Source organism: Urocitellus parryii, chromosome 6, assembly GCF_045843805.1.
Source record: "Urocitellus parryii isolate mUroPar1 chromosome 6, mUroPar1.hap1, whole genome shotgun sequence".
Taxonomy (NCBI): domain Eukaryota; kingdom Metazoa; phylum Chordata; class Mammalia; order Rodentia; family Sciuridae; genus Urocitellus; species Urocitellus parryii.
The window spans coordinates 65,516,496-65,534,731 of NC_135536.1; the positions used below are offsets into that span (position 1 = coordinate 65,516,496).

At 30.4% G+C, this 18,236-nt stretch overlaps 1 protein-coding gene and 1 pseudogene across 5 annotated transcripts in view; both read right to left on the bottom strand.

Moving 5' to 3' along the window:
* Gphn (gephyrin) overlaps nt 1-18,236 on the bottom strand; it is a 602,355-nt gene that overhangs the window by 312,376 nt on the left and 271,743 nt on the right. The window lies entirely within an intron of this gene.
* On the bottom strand, nt 7,557-16,075 carry LOC113180280 (glycine cleavage system H protein, mitochondrial-like; annotated as a pseudogene).

Consider the following 18,236-nt stretch of genomic DNA (forward strand, 5'->3'; position numbering starts at 1 on the left):
CCTTTTCAATCACATGTATTAGTACAATATGAATAAAGGTTATCTGTGACAGTTAATGTGCAGATAGCAAGTATTCATTATCAAAAGATTATTCATTATCAATGGCAAAGAGATGCTATTAAAAGTTTTAAATCATTGTTCTTAATTAGCTTAAAGTTTGACATCTCATTTTCTTATGAAAATAATTATTAATTATAATAATAAATTAATAATCATACATTATTAATTTATAAAATTCAGATATCAGTTTTTTGGAATAAGCAGTGTCCAGAATAGTGAGGTTTAGTTTGATCTAGCTGCTCTCTTTAAATGATTTTTATTTTTAACCTCTAAATATTTTCTTAACTCTGAAAGTTGCAAATGCATATGAAAAAAATCACACAGTTGTGATATTTTTCTTGACACTCTGAAGATAACATTCAAATCATAAAGATCCTTCAAAGACTGCTAAGTTGCAAAAATGGTGTCATAAACTGTAGCTGAGAGAGCTTGTTGATGAGGTGCATGTTCACTTTTTAACTTCAGGGGAAAAAATGACATTAAAAAGTTATTGCTAACAGGCAATGATGTTTAAATACATATAAAAAAGGGTAGCTAAATCTAAATATGTATACATTTCTTACATGCACAGTGATTCTTTGTGAAAAATAATTTAGTATAGTACTTTACTTAATTATATGGACATACTTTTATTAACATAGCAGAATAATTTGTGATTTATATTAATATATTTGTTACCTGACTATGTAAATTTAATACAATTTCCTTCTAACAATTATTACAATGCTTTCTGTTGATTAAATAAACATAAATAGCAAAGACTATCTTTGAAACTCCAGCGAATGACTACTAACAACTTTGTTACATTATTAAGGTGAGACATGCTTAGAGCAGTGGTTCTAAAACTTCAGTATGCATCATAATTTTCTAGAGGCCTTGCTAAAACATAAGTTTTTTGGCTCCACTCCCACATATTCTAATTCACAATGTCTGACAGGCCTGAAAATGTGCATTTCTAAAACTTTCCCTGGTGATGTTTGTGATGCTGGTCTTAGGACAAATTATTTTTCTTAATTAGCTTAAAGTTCTATATCTCATTTTTAAAATTATAAATTATTAATTTTTAAAGTTCAGACATCAGTTTTTTGGAATAAACAGTGTCCAGAACAGTGAGGTTTAGTTTGATCTACAACATTTTGAAAGCCATGCTGCTGATGGAAGGAATGAAGTGAACAATGTATATCACTTGGTCTAATCTTCACAGATACTCTATAAATGTGAGAATCCTTCATCAGAGTCAAATATAGACCTAGCGAGAAAATAAATAAGATGAAAATAGGCAGTTTACTGAGTTATATTTCATTACTTCTTTCCATTAAGGCAAATAATTTAATTTTATATTTTAAAAAGATTATAATAAACTAACAATTCTGAGGCTGCTCAAGTAAGAATCCTATGGTATACTAAAGCTATCCTTAAAGTATTTTTTTCTTGGGACTACACATGATGGATAAAATTTACATATAGGACTTCCAGGAATGTTCAAGGAGTGTCAGCTATAAATCTCCTTTCTATTCTCATTTAGGAAACACACCAGAAAAGAAATAGTCATGCTACTACAATAGCAATACTGAATCTACTTTAATTTAAACAATTGATTTGTAGATTTCATTATTTTCATATTTGTTTCAACCAATCTATTCTCTAGATAGTCATAATAAATGACTGAATGTGGAAAAACTACTGCTAGAAAGAAAGAAAAGATACATCCAGGAAATCAAGGTAATTTAAAGTTTCTGTATGAGATTAAAATATTTTTTTAACTTAAAAAAACAGTATCCCAAATTTACTTGGGAAATATAATCTTTTTGCTAATGTGTACCTTTTCTTTGGAGTTTTAAAGTTCTTAAATATTTATACCTTCAGCTCCTGGAAGAAGCAAAACTTTTTGTGTGAAAAGAGATACTCCGTTTTGTTTTTAGTTCAAGTTTCACAATATGTAAATAAGATCCAGATGTAATGAAAGGTCAGAGGAGACAAGAAAGCAAGAAAGAGACCAGAAATTTGAGTACTGTAGTCAATTTCATTTTATATGGCATTCAATGAACATATACTGTGAGGTGAGCAAAAGATGATGTGTTGAGTCAATTGTTTTCAAAGTTTGTCTTAGTTCAAACTAGCTAGGTAAGCTTCCAGTGTTTAAAGGTAATTATCTATCTTTATGATTATAGCATGGCCCTTAAAACAGCCAACTAGTTTACTTAGCTCAACAAAATGACTTCAATGTTGGAGTAAAACCAGGTTGTTGGGCTTGCTGAGAAATAATATGGCTGATTTAAGGCTGATTAAAAGATTTCCAAATGCCTTTTCACTTTATGAAAAGTCTCACCTTGTTTGCTAACGTTTAGAAGTCAACATTCTTTTGCATTAAAATGATTCTCTTTATACATAGACTTGTTTTCATATTATTTTATTTCTTTATTTCATTAATTTTATAATCAAATTATCAAACAAAAAACCTGGAAACTCAGATGAGTAAATTACTTTTTAGAAGAGATTTTCATGAAACTACTTATCTTCATATTCTGCTCATATAAGTAGCATTACCTTATTTCTAACTTCAGGAAAAGGTGAAAGAATATTGACATTTCTATAAATAATTAGCATATACATTATTCATTTTTAGTATCATATAAAAACAACAATGATAGGGTGTTGGCTATGTATGCCTTTCAATCTACATAGAAAAAAACGTGTTACTCATTTCCTCAAAAGTTATACAGAGATATGGAAGAAAATGTTTGGGAACTTTAATCTACAACAGGGTGATTACAGTTAATAATACTGTGTTATATACCTGCAATTTGCTAAGACAGCAGATCTCAAATGTTCTCAACACACATCAACAAAAAAGATAGATGTGAGGTAATGAACACAGGTTAATTAGCTTAACTGTGGGAATCATTTCACAATGTGTGTGTGTTTCTGTGCAAGTATAAAATCAAAACATCACATAGTACATCATAAATATATGCCCTTTTTTGTATTTATACCTCAATAAAGCTGTGGTAAAAAAAATATGAGGTTGAAAGGTAATCCAATTTGATATTGTTCTGAATGGCTACTGTCTGACCAGTGAACTGATTAATATATGACCAACCTTTTTTTGATCTAGGCACTGTGGAGTTTTCTTTTATTTTGTTATATGGTTGTAACATTTACTCAATACAATGGCTACCCTAAAACAATCTATACATTGGATTCTTGATATATTATTATTCAGGCAGTGCTTAAACATGTTAATTTAGAACAAAGGAAACACAGTCCTTCCTTAGGCTTATAAGTACTATTTGCAAATGGCTTATTGCAAAATGATTTTATAAAATCTAAAAATTTGTTTTTTTGTCCTGAGATGTGATAATTCTCAGTGGTGGCCTTTTAATGAAAGCATCCATATTGAAAACATGTAACTATTATATCTGAAGTTTCCTTTCTGCAAAACTGAATTCAAAACAGTCGTATGTGATAAAGTGAGAGAAACATTAAATAGGTGAGGTAAGGGAAGTGGCATGAGCAGAACTGCTTAGAAGGGAGAAAAATTAAAATATATAATATATAATAAAATATAATATATATTATTATAATTATTATTTAAGGTATTGCATTTTGTCATATCAGCCTCACTAGTTTTTAAAATTGGGGGACAATTGGGCAAAAGAAAATGGTTATAGTACTTCTTAGAAGCAAGAAAAATGGGCACAGAACTTCTTATCACCTTGAGATAAGCTTAACAAAATAGATATACATACATATTTGGAAGCTATGACATACTGTAAATTGAATTAAATAATTTGCTTTCTGCAGGTTCTCTCATGGAAAGACTGATTTTAATTCTACTAGTATCTCACTTTGTTATCAGATTTTTTGTTCCTTATTTGTAATTTAATTATCTAATAGTCCATCATTATTCATATATTATATGAATATCAGCTTTTATTCTTATGTCTCCTGAATTTTTTTTCTCAGATTTCCATTTGTAGAAAGAAGGCAATGATATTTGCTACCCTTCCAATAAGTTGAAAGTATTAACACAATAAAGCATTTTTGGTTAACTAAATCTCACAACATTCTTAATGCTAGTATGATAACATTATATGTCACATAAACTTACAATGCACTAAAACACTTATTTCTCTTTTACACTGTATTGGGGAGCTAAGTATAAACATCATTATTTAGCTGCATAATTCAGTAATAAAAGAAATATTGATATTAGAAGTTTTTATTTATGGTTTCTTTCTTTAAATATACCAGTAGAAATTCTTTATTTAAATACTTAACATTTCTATCTTGCGTAATAAGAGGATATGTGATTTATTACTTCTCTTTTTATAAGTGAATAAAGAGAAGAACCAATAAATTCTTTACTAATCCAGAGCCACAGTGTAAATCAACAGAAAATTCCAGAAGGAAATTCAGACCTGTAGACACCAATTCTGACCTTAATCTGTTAATCTAATATTTTATATTTTAAGTTTGTAAAGCACCCTATTCAGACATAGGAAGGATATTTGTACTTGGCTTAAATGTGTTAGAACACATAGGACCATACTGTGTACTACTACTTATACCGACACACATATCTAAAGTCACCTCTGTTGTGAACTGGAGTCAAACTAATTATAAAAACTGATTAGTTCTATTATAAGCACCATAGAATTGAAGCTATATGGTTTCTGAGTGTATGTAGTTAATTTGAAGATACCTGAAGAATGCACCATGTCAGCAACAACCTTAAAAATTTTAAAGATTTATGAAGTAGTAGCAATTTTGGAGACAACAATTGCCAAGAACACAGCCTTGGGCATTACTACAAAACCTCTCAAAAGGTAGACTGGGAAAAGAATGTGAGAAGCTTAAAAAATCTTGTGAAGAATAAAAGTAGCTTTTTACTTTAAGTCCGATGGAAAATAGCAATGTAATTATGTACTTGAGTAAAGATGAAAATATACAAACAAGTGTCCATAAGTACTTGTGGTAAGGAGTTCAAATCAGTAAGTCAAATAAGTTAATACTGTTTATTTTTTTTCAGGGCGAGGACCAAACTCTGGGCCTTACATGTTTTTGGCAAGCACTCTGCTGCTATGTTAAACCCCCAAACCCAAGTTTATATCAATTTTTAAATTCCTATAACAACCATGCACTAAAAATATAGCAGTGAAAAAAGTAGCAGCCTATTTTTTTTTTCCTTGTTAGGATGGAAATAAGACAAGACACGTTGAAATAGGGAAACTCAAAGATGCAATGTCCCAGTCAACTTGTCAGTGTTCTGCTATACACACTAAAGATTATTTATTAACTAAACTTGACCTGTTAGGTGAAAAACACTTTTACATTTATTTCAAACAGAAATAACAGAGGACTTAAAAATAATCAGAAGCCTAATTTTTAAAAACTTCAAAAAAGAAGTACATTTAAACTTTGCCACTAAAAGAAGGCAAAACTCCAGAAATTCAAAGAACCTAAAAAAAAAAACACTTCTTAAAAATATAAGCTTTTAATATATACTCTAAGCTGAAACATTTTATTCTATATTGAGTTTTTTTCAAAAAAACATAATTTTAAGAGCGTGTGTGTGTGTGTGTGTGTGTGTGTGTGTGTGTTTTATAATACTGATCTAAAATCTCAGAATCAGGAATTTAATCTCTATTTCAGAACATCCAGACTATGATGCTTAAGAATAAAAATAAGGCAGTTCACTATTCAAAGAAGGCCTATCTAGTCTACTACATTTGACACTGAGAAATGAAAACAGAGTCCATTTCTTGAACAGAACAAATTATACCTCAAAAATGGAGCATCAAGGTATGGATTGGGTTCTTTAGATAAGGACTATATGCAACTGAAAAGTGACTTTGTTAGGGCAGAAGACAGGATGGGAGTAAAAAGGAAGAAATTGGTTGCCCCTATTGGCATTAAAAAATTCTGTTTTCTTGTCAGAACAGATAGAAATGACTATTTCTATTGATTCATACACACACACACACACACACTTACACATATATGTTCACTGCTGAGGCTGTTTATTTATAACTTTTTTTCCTTCTATATGCTTAGACTCGTAATTTTTAATATTTAAATGTTTAATCCACCTATAGCTTAATTTTTTGTTATAATCAACCATTTCCACCAAAACGGATAGTCACTTTTTAAAATACCTTTTATTAAATGATCCTCCTTTCTCCAAGTGATTTTTGAAAATCAGATTTACAAATGTTAAATTCTAATATAACACATAGGCATGTTAATGAAATACCATTTGGTTGTATTTATGTACTAATTCATTTTCTTGTAATGTATGAAATATTTTAATCATTGTGCCTGTTCCATTTTCACATCTAATAGAATGAAGCCCTCTCATTGTTTCACTATAAACCAACCCTCCCATAGTCCACTAGCTATTTTTATAAATTTGCTCTTATTAAAGGACATTTAGAATTGCCTTTGTATATTCCTCTCCTCCAAAAATTGTGGATTATATTAAATTAATCAATAATTTAAGGTATATAATTTCAAATGAACAATTGTGTCTAAGAACATGTTATGTTGCCCTAATCATTCAAGTTATATTTTGTGTTCACCTAGAAGATTTATTTATTTCTGGTAAATTTCTTAAGCTTAGTCTTAGGTATTGTGAAGTTTCCTTTTTTTTTCTTGCTATTGTAAATAAATTCTTTATTGTATTTTCTATTGGCCTGCAATAGATATTAGGTAACATCAATATGTGAATTGCCATAAAATAAAATATAGCCACCAAATCATTCAAATCCTTTTTCAATTGATTCTTTTGGGTTTTATCATAGGAGATCTTACATATAAATGCAGTCTGGTTTCTTCTTTATAATATTCAAATGTCTTCTCTTGTATTGATATATTGTGATGGACAAACTTTCTAGAACAGTTAAATAATGGTGACAGTAACTATCTGTTATTTCTAACTTCAATAAGAATTCATCTCCTCTATTGCTTCAGCTTTTTTATATTTGTTGTTTTTTTAAATGAAGTTGAATATTTTATTTCTTATTTTGTTGCATGCTGCTGTTTCAGTGTATAAAAATCACACCAGTAAATGCAGTACATTATAAAACTAAGACAGTACTGTTCTTCTGACACTGTACAACACTCACTTTTCTCCATGCCCAGTTTTTTCTAATGGAAGATCATTAAGTATATTGACCCAGATCCAGGGATGGATGTAAGCAAGTTACAATATTATATTAGGCTTATAATAAGACTATCCTTGAATTACATACTTTTTATAAGTAGTTTTTACCACAGATAATTTCATAAATTCTGATATCAGCCTAGTACTTACTCTAAAAATCATAAGGAATTGTAAAAAAGATGCATATTGTTTTTATCTGCAGTCATTGGGAAGTTAAGGGGTATCTTCTTCAAGTAGCAGTGTTGAGAGTAGGTTTTTAAATCTTATATCCACCACTAATTTAAGACAACTCCTGCAGTTATTCCACACTAGTTTATTTAGGGTGTCATTTTCACTCCTCAATAGATTTTACATATTTCTCATATGCTTCTTCACTCATTAGGTCATCTAGTTCTGAAGGGTCACTCAGTGTCATCTTTATCAGCCAATCATCTTTATAACAAGATTTGTTTACAAGCCTTAGGTTTTTTGCAAGTGCCTCATTAATTTCAGTTACTTCTCCTGATAGAGGAGAATAGAGTTCACTGGCAGCTTTCACATTTTCCAAAGCACCAAACTCATCTTGTTTTTTCAATTTTGTCCCAACTTCAGGCAGACTACAATAAACAACATCTCCCAGAGCTTCCTGTGCAAAATTGCTGATTCCCACTGTTCCAATACCATTTTCTGTAGTTATCCATTCCTGTTTCTCTGTGAATTTACGGAAGGAGAGCAGAGCAGGTCCCATGCACAGCTTCAGAACAGCGCCCATCCTCACCCTCTAGGCAGGCAGAGCACAGAGGGCGCAGGGGCTGCATGCAGGCTGCAGGCCACAGTTAGCAAGCTCTGCATGCTTGCAGCACCATATTTGCAAGGGTACAGAGAGTCGCTCACGGCGCCTCTGCCCTATTTGTTGGTTTTTGTGATTAAAAATTTTTATCATGTTTACAATTTTAAAAAATTCTAATTCACTATGTGTTTTTCCAGAAAAATTATACTGAATTTTATACCTTTTTGGCTTACATGCAGATGATTGTATTATTTTTGTGATTTACCTAATAATGATATAAATGGAATTAGAGGGTGTCTAAAATTACTGTCCTTGAATTCTTAAAATAAATCTTACTTGGTGAATGATGTGTATTAAATAAAAACTTGTTGCTGTTTCATGTTTTTGTATATTATTTTACTATTTCTATATATAATCTTCATATGTTATTAGGCCTATAGTCTACTTGTTATCTTTATTTCATTTTGGAATTAAGGGTTTGTTACCTTTATAGAAGGAATTGGGATTTTATTTTTAATCCTGTGTCATGATATAGCTTAAATAACAGAGGAGTAAGAGAGGAATTACCTGTTCATTAAAGTTTTGATTGAATTACTCATGACACCCCCACACTTCCTTCTTTCAACTCTCCCACTCTTTCTCCTTTCATTTCCTAATACATTGCAATAGCTACTTTATTAATTGACAGATGCTGGAAATCAAGGTACCACTGAAATTTATTTTCACTTTAATTTGAATAAAAGCAAATTAAATACATAATTATAGGATGTAACACTGACATGTGCATCTCCTCTTCCTAACCATCTAAGGTGTATTTTGATGTAGAACAATTGTTTGAGTTTGTGTAGAGCACAGATGAGGCCAATTGTATATGCATAGCACAAAATCAAATTTGAACCAAAGATACCTCTCAGTAAAGAAGTGTCAGTTGCCTTATCACTTACAATGATTTCCATATTATATTGCAGTCTTTTTATTTTATTTTTATCTAATGACATTATTTGATGAAGTCTCATTAGCTTAAAAAATGTCTCCATTAGTGTTGTTTGGCTGTAGTGAATGCCTGTCAGAATGATTAATAGAAAGCAGTATGACATGTGATTACATTGTGAATATTAGGATATAATTGTAGGATGAAAGAAAATAACAAGTTTTCAAATGTCAGGAAAATGGGTACTTGAGGTTTACAATAACATTTCTAGTAATACTTTCAAGGTAAAAAATTTTAAATGCTGTGTCTTCTTAACTATATAATAATATAAACCCCTCGCTCACACCATCTACAGAAATTAACTCAATATGGATCAAGGACTTATATATAAGAGCTAAAACTATACAACGCTTAAACAGTTTGATTCCTTAAAATACAAAACATAGAATTACTATATTATCCAGCACTTCCAGATATATAACTAAAGGAACTAAAAGAAAAAGTTTGAAAATTATATATATATATATATATATATATTTTATATATATATATCTCAAAGTTCATTGAAGCACTATTCCCAATAGGAAAAAGATGGAAAGAATCTGAAAGTCCATCAATAGAAGAACAGATAGACAAATAGTTGTATATCCATACAACGGAATATTATTCAGTAATAAAAGGAATAATATTCTCATATACATTACAATATGGGTAAACTAATAAGCATTACACTAAATGAAAAAAAGCAAAAAAAACCACAAAAGGGCAAATATTAAATGATTACACTTTTATGAAATATCTATAATAGGCAAATTTATGGAGATAGAAAGTTCATTAAAGGTTATCAAGGTTTAAATGTGGGAGAAATTGGGAGTTATTGCATAATAATTACAGACTTTCTGCTTGGGTGATAAAGTTCTTAAAATTGGTACTGGTTATGACTGCACATTATTGTGAATATAATTAATGTCAATTAATTGTGCATGTAAAAATGGTTAAAATAGCAAGTGTTTTTGATATATATGTATATATATATATATACATATATATCACACACACATATACATATATATATATATATATATATCTCGTACCACAATCTTAAAAAAATAACATACCAAAACCCTTTGAATTATACATTTTTAATGGATGAATCATACTGTATGGGACATATACCTCAAGCTCTTAAACAAAAAAGAAAGGTTGATAAGTAATGGAAAACTTGCAGATGGCTTAAAAATTACCCTAACAATGAAAAACATTGATGTTAATGATGTATGTTAAGATTTTGAATAAAACCTTGTATAAAATACAATTATTTATATAACATTTTATATATGGTAATTTGTACTTTAGTGAATTAAATATTTCATTAAGATGGAAATATTCAATATTTAACTCCCCCAATTTTTGAGTCCTTTCATTGGAAAATAGATGATTCTTTTTATAGTTGGTATAATTTTCCATTAAGGCCTATTACTATACAGTAATAGTTTAGAGAAAGAACAAGGAATGTATTATTCCTCTCATTTTCCCATGATTCAGGATAAAAGAACTGTGAACTTAGAAACAGATTTGAGTTTTTGGACTGATAAATGAAAGGTATTAAGGTACCAAAATGACATGTAGCTATTCCTGTAGTGACTAAACATTTAGACCCCAAAGATCTGGTACGTTATATATTCTTTGTATTGTACAGATATCTGCATTTAGGGACTAAATTTTTACTCTAGACAATTTATATTAATTCTTTCTTACTTTTTTAAGGTAAGGAAAGTCTCAATATTCCTTTTGACTTCTTATAAGATGATGCCAAAATGCTTTTAAAAGCCTTTCAGATGCTGATTTTATAACTACGTTTGGTGATAATGTGAAATCAGAATAAGATATTTGATGCAAAACTTAAAAGCAAATATAAAGCTATCAGGTGCTAACACTACCTCCACCGCAATTATAGCATTCTTTTCTTTGAATATGTGCTGAAGATTAATAGGCATACTTTATTATGCCTTCTTTTTTAAAAAAAAATAAAAATAATAAGTAATGTCATCAAAGGAATGCCTGTCTGTTCCAAAAAATTTTAAAAAAAGTGAACGCTGTTGGTGCTATACATATTGTTTCTGAAATCAGAAGTTTACAAAAAAATTATATAAAGTATCCCCTTTACTTGATTTTTAAAGGACTATAATACATGTGTTAATTCAAAAAATAAAATTATAAAATTTACAAATCCACATAAGTTTGGGCTAAATACAGTTGGTCGTAAAATGAAAAACAAGCAATATGAAAATTATAAGGTTTCATTCAATTAAGGTAAACAGCACTGATTATATAATGAATAAGCATAAATTTCAACTTATATGTACCACACTTTCTTGAACATAGATATAACTTCATTTAAAAATCTTACATAAATGTTTATAATTTTAAAAATTTACATATTTTATTAAATCATCAAAGAAATAATTACTATCAGATCAGAGTTCACTAACCTTTTTGTTAGAATTCTTCACATTTGAAATCATTTACAGGCAGTGCTCTGTTTATCAAGAGCTAATTGCTCTCACTCTCCAGGTCACAGACAACTAGCTTGACCACTATCTCCAAAAGTAATCAACATACTAATGCTACTGCCTGGTGACTACAGAGAACTTTCTGAACTTATTTTCTTTAAAGATGAACACACAAACAAAATTAGAATAGACAAGTTATCTCTCCCCACTTAAAGGTAACAACTGTAAACATCCATACCTAGTTACTCCCAAAGTACTATTAATACTATCCAGAGAGTCAAATGTCCCTTTATACCCTCACCTGTATGGCCCTCATACAGGTTCTTACATCTTTTATCTGAACCATTCCAATGACCTCTTGTTTGTTGTTATAACTCAGTTTATACCCATTCAACCTATTCTCCATTCTGGTGACAAAGAGGTTTTTCTAAAATGTAAGTTTCAACATATTCTTTCCTTGTTTAACATCTTTCAAAAAAAAAATCTCATTTCCTACAAGAAAAAAAAACTAAATGCTTTTTATATGACAAAGATATCACCTATCCTACCTACTTCTCCAGATCTCTCTTGCAATTAGCCTCTCAAAATTCATTCTGTAGCCCAAGTGACCTACTAGCTAACTTGTTATAGCCATTGTGTTTTTACAGTAGAATAGATTAATAAATATTGATATGTATACAATGGACTATTGGTCAGTAATGGGAATGAACATACAACTACATGAAAAAATGAGTTTATTTTAGAAAAATAGTGGTGAATAAAAGAATCAGACACAAAATGCTACATACTATGATTCTATTTACATAAAGTTTAGTAAAAACCAAAAGTAATCTACAATGGTAAAGGTCAAAGAATAGTAGTTACTCTTTTTTCGAGGCGGCACTGGAATTTAACTCAGGGCTTTGCAAATGCTCAGTAAGTACTGTATACTGAACTACATTCCCAGTGTTTTTAAAATTTTATTTTGGACAGGTTCTTGTTAAGTTGCATAGGCAACCTCCAACTTGTGATCCTCCTGTTTTAGGCTCCTAAGCTGCTGGGAATAAGGTGTTGTGCCAGTGCTAGATTATTAGTTACACTTTAGGTTTGGGTTGTGATTGTAAGAGCATATTTGGGTTTTCTAAGATGCTGATAATATTCTGGTTTCTTGATTTGTATGCTAGCTACACGAGTATGTTCAGTTTTAACTTAATTAAACAGTGCCTATACTATGTATATATATATATATATATATATATATATATATATATATATATTTTTTTTTTGCATTCAAATAAAAGGTAAACAACAATGACCTCAGTGTCTTATCTTTGAAAGTCTCCCGAACTATGACCCTCAGATTTACTTCATTTTTGTTCCTAAAATGTCACATATATACCACTACTGAATCAATTGTTATATTTTATTCATCTATTTTTTTTCTTTTCAATAATACTTGTTCTGAAATATTTCAATCATAATTCTCTAGCCATATGACCCCAATCTTCAGTACAGTGTCTGGTAGTTAATAGGTACTCAAAAATGTTATGTAAATGAAGGTTTCTCAATATCTGTGTAATCTACATTTTTGGGCCAGATAATTCTTTGTTGTAGGGGATGTCCTGTGCATTGTAGTATAGATGTTTAGCAGCATCTCTGGTCTCTATTCATTAATTGTTAGTAGCATCCCTCAAACTGTCAAAATCAAAAATATCACCAGGCATTGTCAAATGTTGCCTGGGGACCAAAATTGCCTCTGAATGAGGAACACTTGTACATATACATGTTTTTTATGGGGAAATACAAGCTAAGTTTCAATTTTTTAACCTATAACAAACTTGGGTTCTGAAATGGTTTGCATGTTAAGGATGACTAAAAAGCACTGGAGGGAACGTTGAGCTCTATGTGCTAGAAAATGTTTATAAGATGCTTTCAATGTCTAGATAGTAAAATATAATCCACATTTACTGCATCTTAGAACAATGTTTTTTTGGAGTTTCCACATAGAAAAGTGAGTTTGCCAAGTAAAACAATTATGTAAATAAGATTCTATATATGCAATTTAAAAAAGAGTGCAAATAGTCATGTATACTCAATGTCCTAATTATAAGTCATTTCCCAAGGTCTGTATACATGAATAGGCCATTGGTTCTAAATTATGGAGATTTAATAAATTTCTGCCAAATACTTAATAGTGAAGCTTCCACAAGAAAAGGATAGCTACAAAAGAAACAAATGCATCAGTAATATGGAGAAAACTCACAAAGGGCAAATCCAGTTTATCAGAAAAAAAAGAATTTTTATTTTATTCACTTCATGCTTTAGGTTCAGAATGTATCTTTGAGTTGTCATACTGTGAATGATAAAATAATTGAGTACTTCTTTGTTAATGGAGTCTGAGAAAAGAGAAAGTGAATTGTTTTATATTTGTGATTCAAAATGATACAGCAAAGATATAAGTCAGAATCAGCCAAAATTATTTCTTGACAAGCAATTTCTTAGACTATTCCTCATAATTAGAATTAGTCTTTAAGAAGAGAATATGGATCCAATTTTATGTATAACTAGATTGCACCAATCAAAATATAAATACAAGGCAGGCCAAAACAGTAGAGGAACAGGATTAGGGGAGAGAAGAGGGGACAGAAGTGGGTAGTACTGGGGACTAAAAATGGAGCCAATTATGTTATATACATTTATGACTAGGTAAAAACAAACAAACAAACAAAAAAACCAAAACAAAAAACAAACACTGAGCCAAAAGAAAACTGTACAAAATAAAAAAGCATTTTAAAAGAAGAAATCAAACTTGACAATTATAAGAAAAGTTTTCATTTCTATAATATGCTAAAAAACATAATATTTTTGTCTATCAAATTTCAAGATTAAAAATGTTAAAGGATATGCAATCTCATAAACATATATGAATTTGTACATATATTCTAAGAAGGCAATCTGGCAACATGCATTATAAGACCTCACAATTTTGAGTCAGTTATTCTGTTTTAGGGAAATATTTCTAAAGTGATCATCAGAAGTTTATATGACAATTTATATACAGAGAATGCTTGTGATAGGAAATAGGAAAGAATCAAAATGTTTAATGGCAGAAAAATTAAATTATTCAGACCTTGTTTCTATTCTGCAATGACTGAAAATCCCATTTTTTTTAGAAGAGCTATTAAATAGAGAAGAGCTTACACTATGAGAAAAGGAGATAGGTTAAAGCAAAGGCTCTGGAGTTATGACTACCTTATACAAATTCTAGTTTTTTAACATGCTAGTTTCATGATCTACGCCAACATATTTAATCATCTAATTTTTCAAAAACTAACTTTCCATTTTGTGGTACTGGGGATCTACTACTGAATTACACCTCCAACCCCTTTTAATTTTTATTTTGAGATAGAGTCTTGCTAAATTGCCATCTCAAACTTGCTATCCTGACTCACCTCCTGAGTTGCTGGTATTACAGGTATGAGCCACAGTCCTTGGTTACTTGTTTTTCAGGTTAAATAAAATATTACATACAGTGCTTATCATAATGCTTGGCATAGAGTAAGTGTATAATACAGCTATTGTAACAATTAGGATATTATTAAGACCCTTGAGACATAAAACTGTATATATGATATATTCCCAATTGTGCAAATTAACCAACTAGTTCTAGGTATAATTGTGGACTGGGATAAATGATGGTTTTTATTTACTTCATTTTAGTTTTTCATATTTTCTAAATTATTGTTTGCAAGAAGCATATATTACTTTTATAATCAGAAAAACAGTATAGTTATTTTAAAAATTTATTAAAAAGATAATAGGAAAAACGTCATCTTTTCCTCCTCCTAAATGACTATGTAATTTTAGGTAAAAATTAGATTTTTAATACATATTCAAAAAGATTACCAACTTATGCTTTTATGAAATGCCTATGTGTGTGTATGTGTATATATATTAAATATATATATATATATATATATTAGTTTTTTTCAGTTATACATGACAGTAGAATGTATTTCGACATATTATACATACATGGAGTACAACTTCCTTTTCTTCTGGGTGTACATGATGTGGAATTACATTTCCTATGTTCATTATATGAACATAGGAAAGTAATGTCTGATTCTACTGTCTTTATTATTCCCATTACCCCTCCCTTCCCTTCATTCCCCTTTTGTCTAACTGAAAGCAATTCCATTCTTCCCTAGTCTCCTGCCCCCAATTGTGAGTTAGTACCCACATATCAGAAAGAACATTTGGCCTTTGGTGTTTTGGGTTTGGCTTATTTCACTTAGCATGATAGTCTCCAGTTCCATCATTTTACTCAAAATGCAATTTCCTTTCTCTTTATGCCTGAGTAATATTTCATTGTGTACATATACCACATTTTCTTTATCCGTTTATTTGTTGAAGGGCATCTAGGTTGGTTCCAGAGTTTAGCTATTGTGAATTGAGCTGCTATAAACACTGAAGTGGCTGCATCACTGTAGTATGCTGATTTTAAGTAATTTGGGTATATGCTGAAGAGTGGGATAACTGGGTCAAATGGTGGTTCCATTCCAAGTTTTCTGAGGAATCTCCATACTGGTTACACTAATTTGCAGTCCCACAAGCAATGTATGAGAGTACCTTTTCCCCTACATCCTTATCAACATTCTTGATAATTGCCATTCTCACTGGAGTGAGGTGAAATCTTAGTGTAGTTTTATTTTGTATTTTTCTAACTGTTAGAGATGTTGAAAATTTTTTCATATATTTGTTGGGAAATATGGAAACCAGAAGACATATTTTCTTGGTGATAAAAGAATACCTTCCTAAAGGTGGCGTTCAGTTTTACTTTGTAATGAATCACTAACCTGTATAAGAAATAGGATTTTTTTAAAAAAATTTTTTTGGTACCGGGGATTGAACCCAGGGGCACTTAACCACTAAGCCACATCCCCAGCCTGTTTTTGTACTTTATTTAGAGAATAGTTCTCACTGAGTTGCTTAGGGGCTTGCTAAATCGCTGAGGCTGGCTTTGAACTCATCATCCTCCTGCCACAGTCTTCCCAGCTTCTGGGATTACAGGTGTGTACCACTATGCCTGGTGACAAGTAGGATATTTAAGGAAGCTTTGTCTTTTATGACTCTCATGAAATCTATCTTAATTTTGATCAAAGTCAGTGAACAAGGAAAAAAAATAACTTTTCTTTTAGGATATTCACTTAAGTCTCTATAAGAGGATTATTACCTCTGATTATAAAGTATATATACATGAACTATTGTATTATGTCCATAAATATACCAAAGAAAGTCTGATTCCTGAACACGAGGGATCAAATCTAAGCATTTTTATGTTGCTGATATGAACAAAAAATATTCTCAGTTTCCTCATAACTACTAAATATTACAAGAAACCTAAAAAGCACTCTAAGATAAGTATAAAAATTTTGACATTGGCTTCTATTTTATAAACATCTAAGTACCTAAGTAGTGAAGTTTTCAGGCATTGATTCCAATGTTCATGAAATTAAAAATTGCTAAATTTGAATAAAGAAGATTTGTATCAAATACTTTATCCCTTGGAAGCAATTTATTTTCTTTTATTATTTTTTAAAATTACCTTTTGCAGTTGAAGTTGGACACAAAAACTTTATTTTATTTATTTATTTATGTGGTGCTGAGGAGCGAACGAAGGGCCTTGCATGTGCCAGGCTTGCACTCTACCACTGAGCCATAACCCCAGCCCAGCAATTTGTTTTCTTTCAATGACATCATATGACACAATTTTTTCATAGCAACATTGAAATATTTGATTATAGGAGGAAATGGGGAAAGAGATCACGGGATATAGAGAATGGTTATTAGTGCCTGTTATTGTTACTATATTCAAAAACAAAGAATAAAACTACTTTCACAAAATGTTCATGTAAGGAAAATACATCTTTCACATGTTCAACTATCATTTATTTGAGTGGGAGAAAAAATGAAAAGTTAGATGATGATCTGTATGAGAGTATTTGCCTACAAAGAATTGCCTGATTGCAAGGAAATTTAGAGGATTTTTGTTAGTAAATATAAAAAGACGTGAAGACTAATAAAAAGTGAGATAGAAATATTACCTTCTTGGGTTAACGTCACACAAAGAAAGCACATTATACAACTGTACTTTCAGTTTAGATTTCCTTGAAATAAAAATAGGAGCTCAGAGGTCACAGGAAAAAAGCATACTTAGTATTAATAAAATAATATTACTTATGTTTTCCTTTATCCTAGGTTTTTAAAGTATCTGCATAAGGGTTTTTTTTTTTTAACTTTAGAATGCTTTCCAGAATGAACACAAGTGAAGAACAATCTTTTGAAGTTTTTCATTATTGTTAAGAAAACAAACTAAATCTGGATGTAATTTCTATTTTAGTGTTTTTCTCTTGACATGAGAACTTTGATCTTCCCAAAGCTGTGTCATTAAAATCAACAACTTTACTAGGACAGTCAGGAGAGGGAAGAAAAACAGCTTATTAAAGTTTATCATAAATGCAGCTTTAAAGGAATCAGTCTGAAGTAGTCAGGAATAGGAACAAAAACAGACCTCAAGTCTGAGCCCACAATGACACAGAGAGAACAAATAAATTCCAAATTAAGGTGATTAGTTCATCAAGTATATAATAAAAGCCAATACCTATTTCTGAACCTTCTGACTGACCAGGAATTCGAGCAAGTATTAATTGATAGGATAAATTAAATCCCTGAACACTGTCAATATTGACTGGTACAAGAGCCGATGCAACTTAGGGCAAAAAAATTCCTCACTGTGTTTGCAATTATATTTAAGAA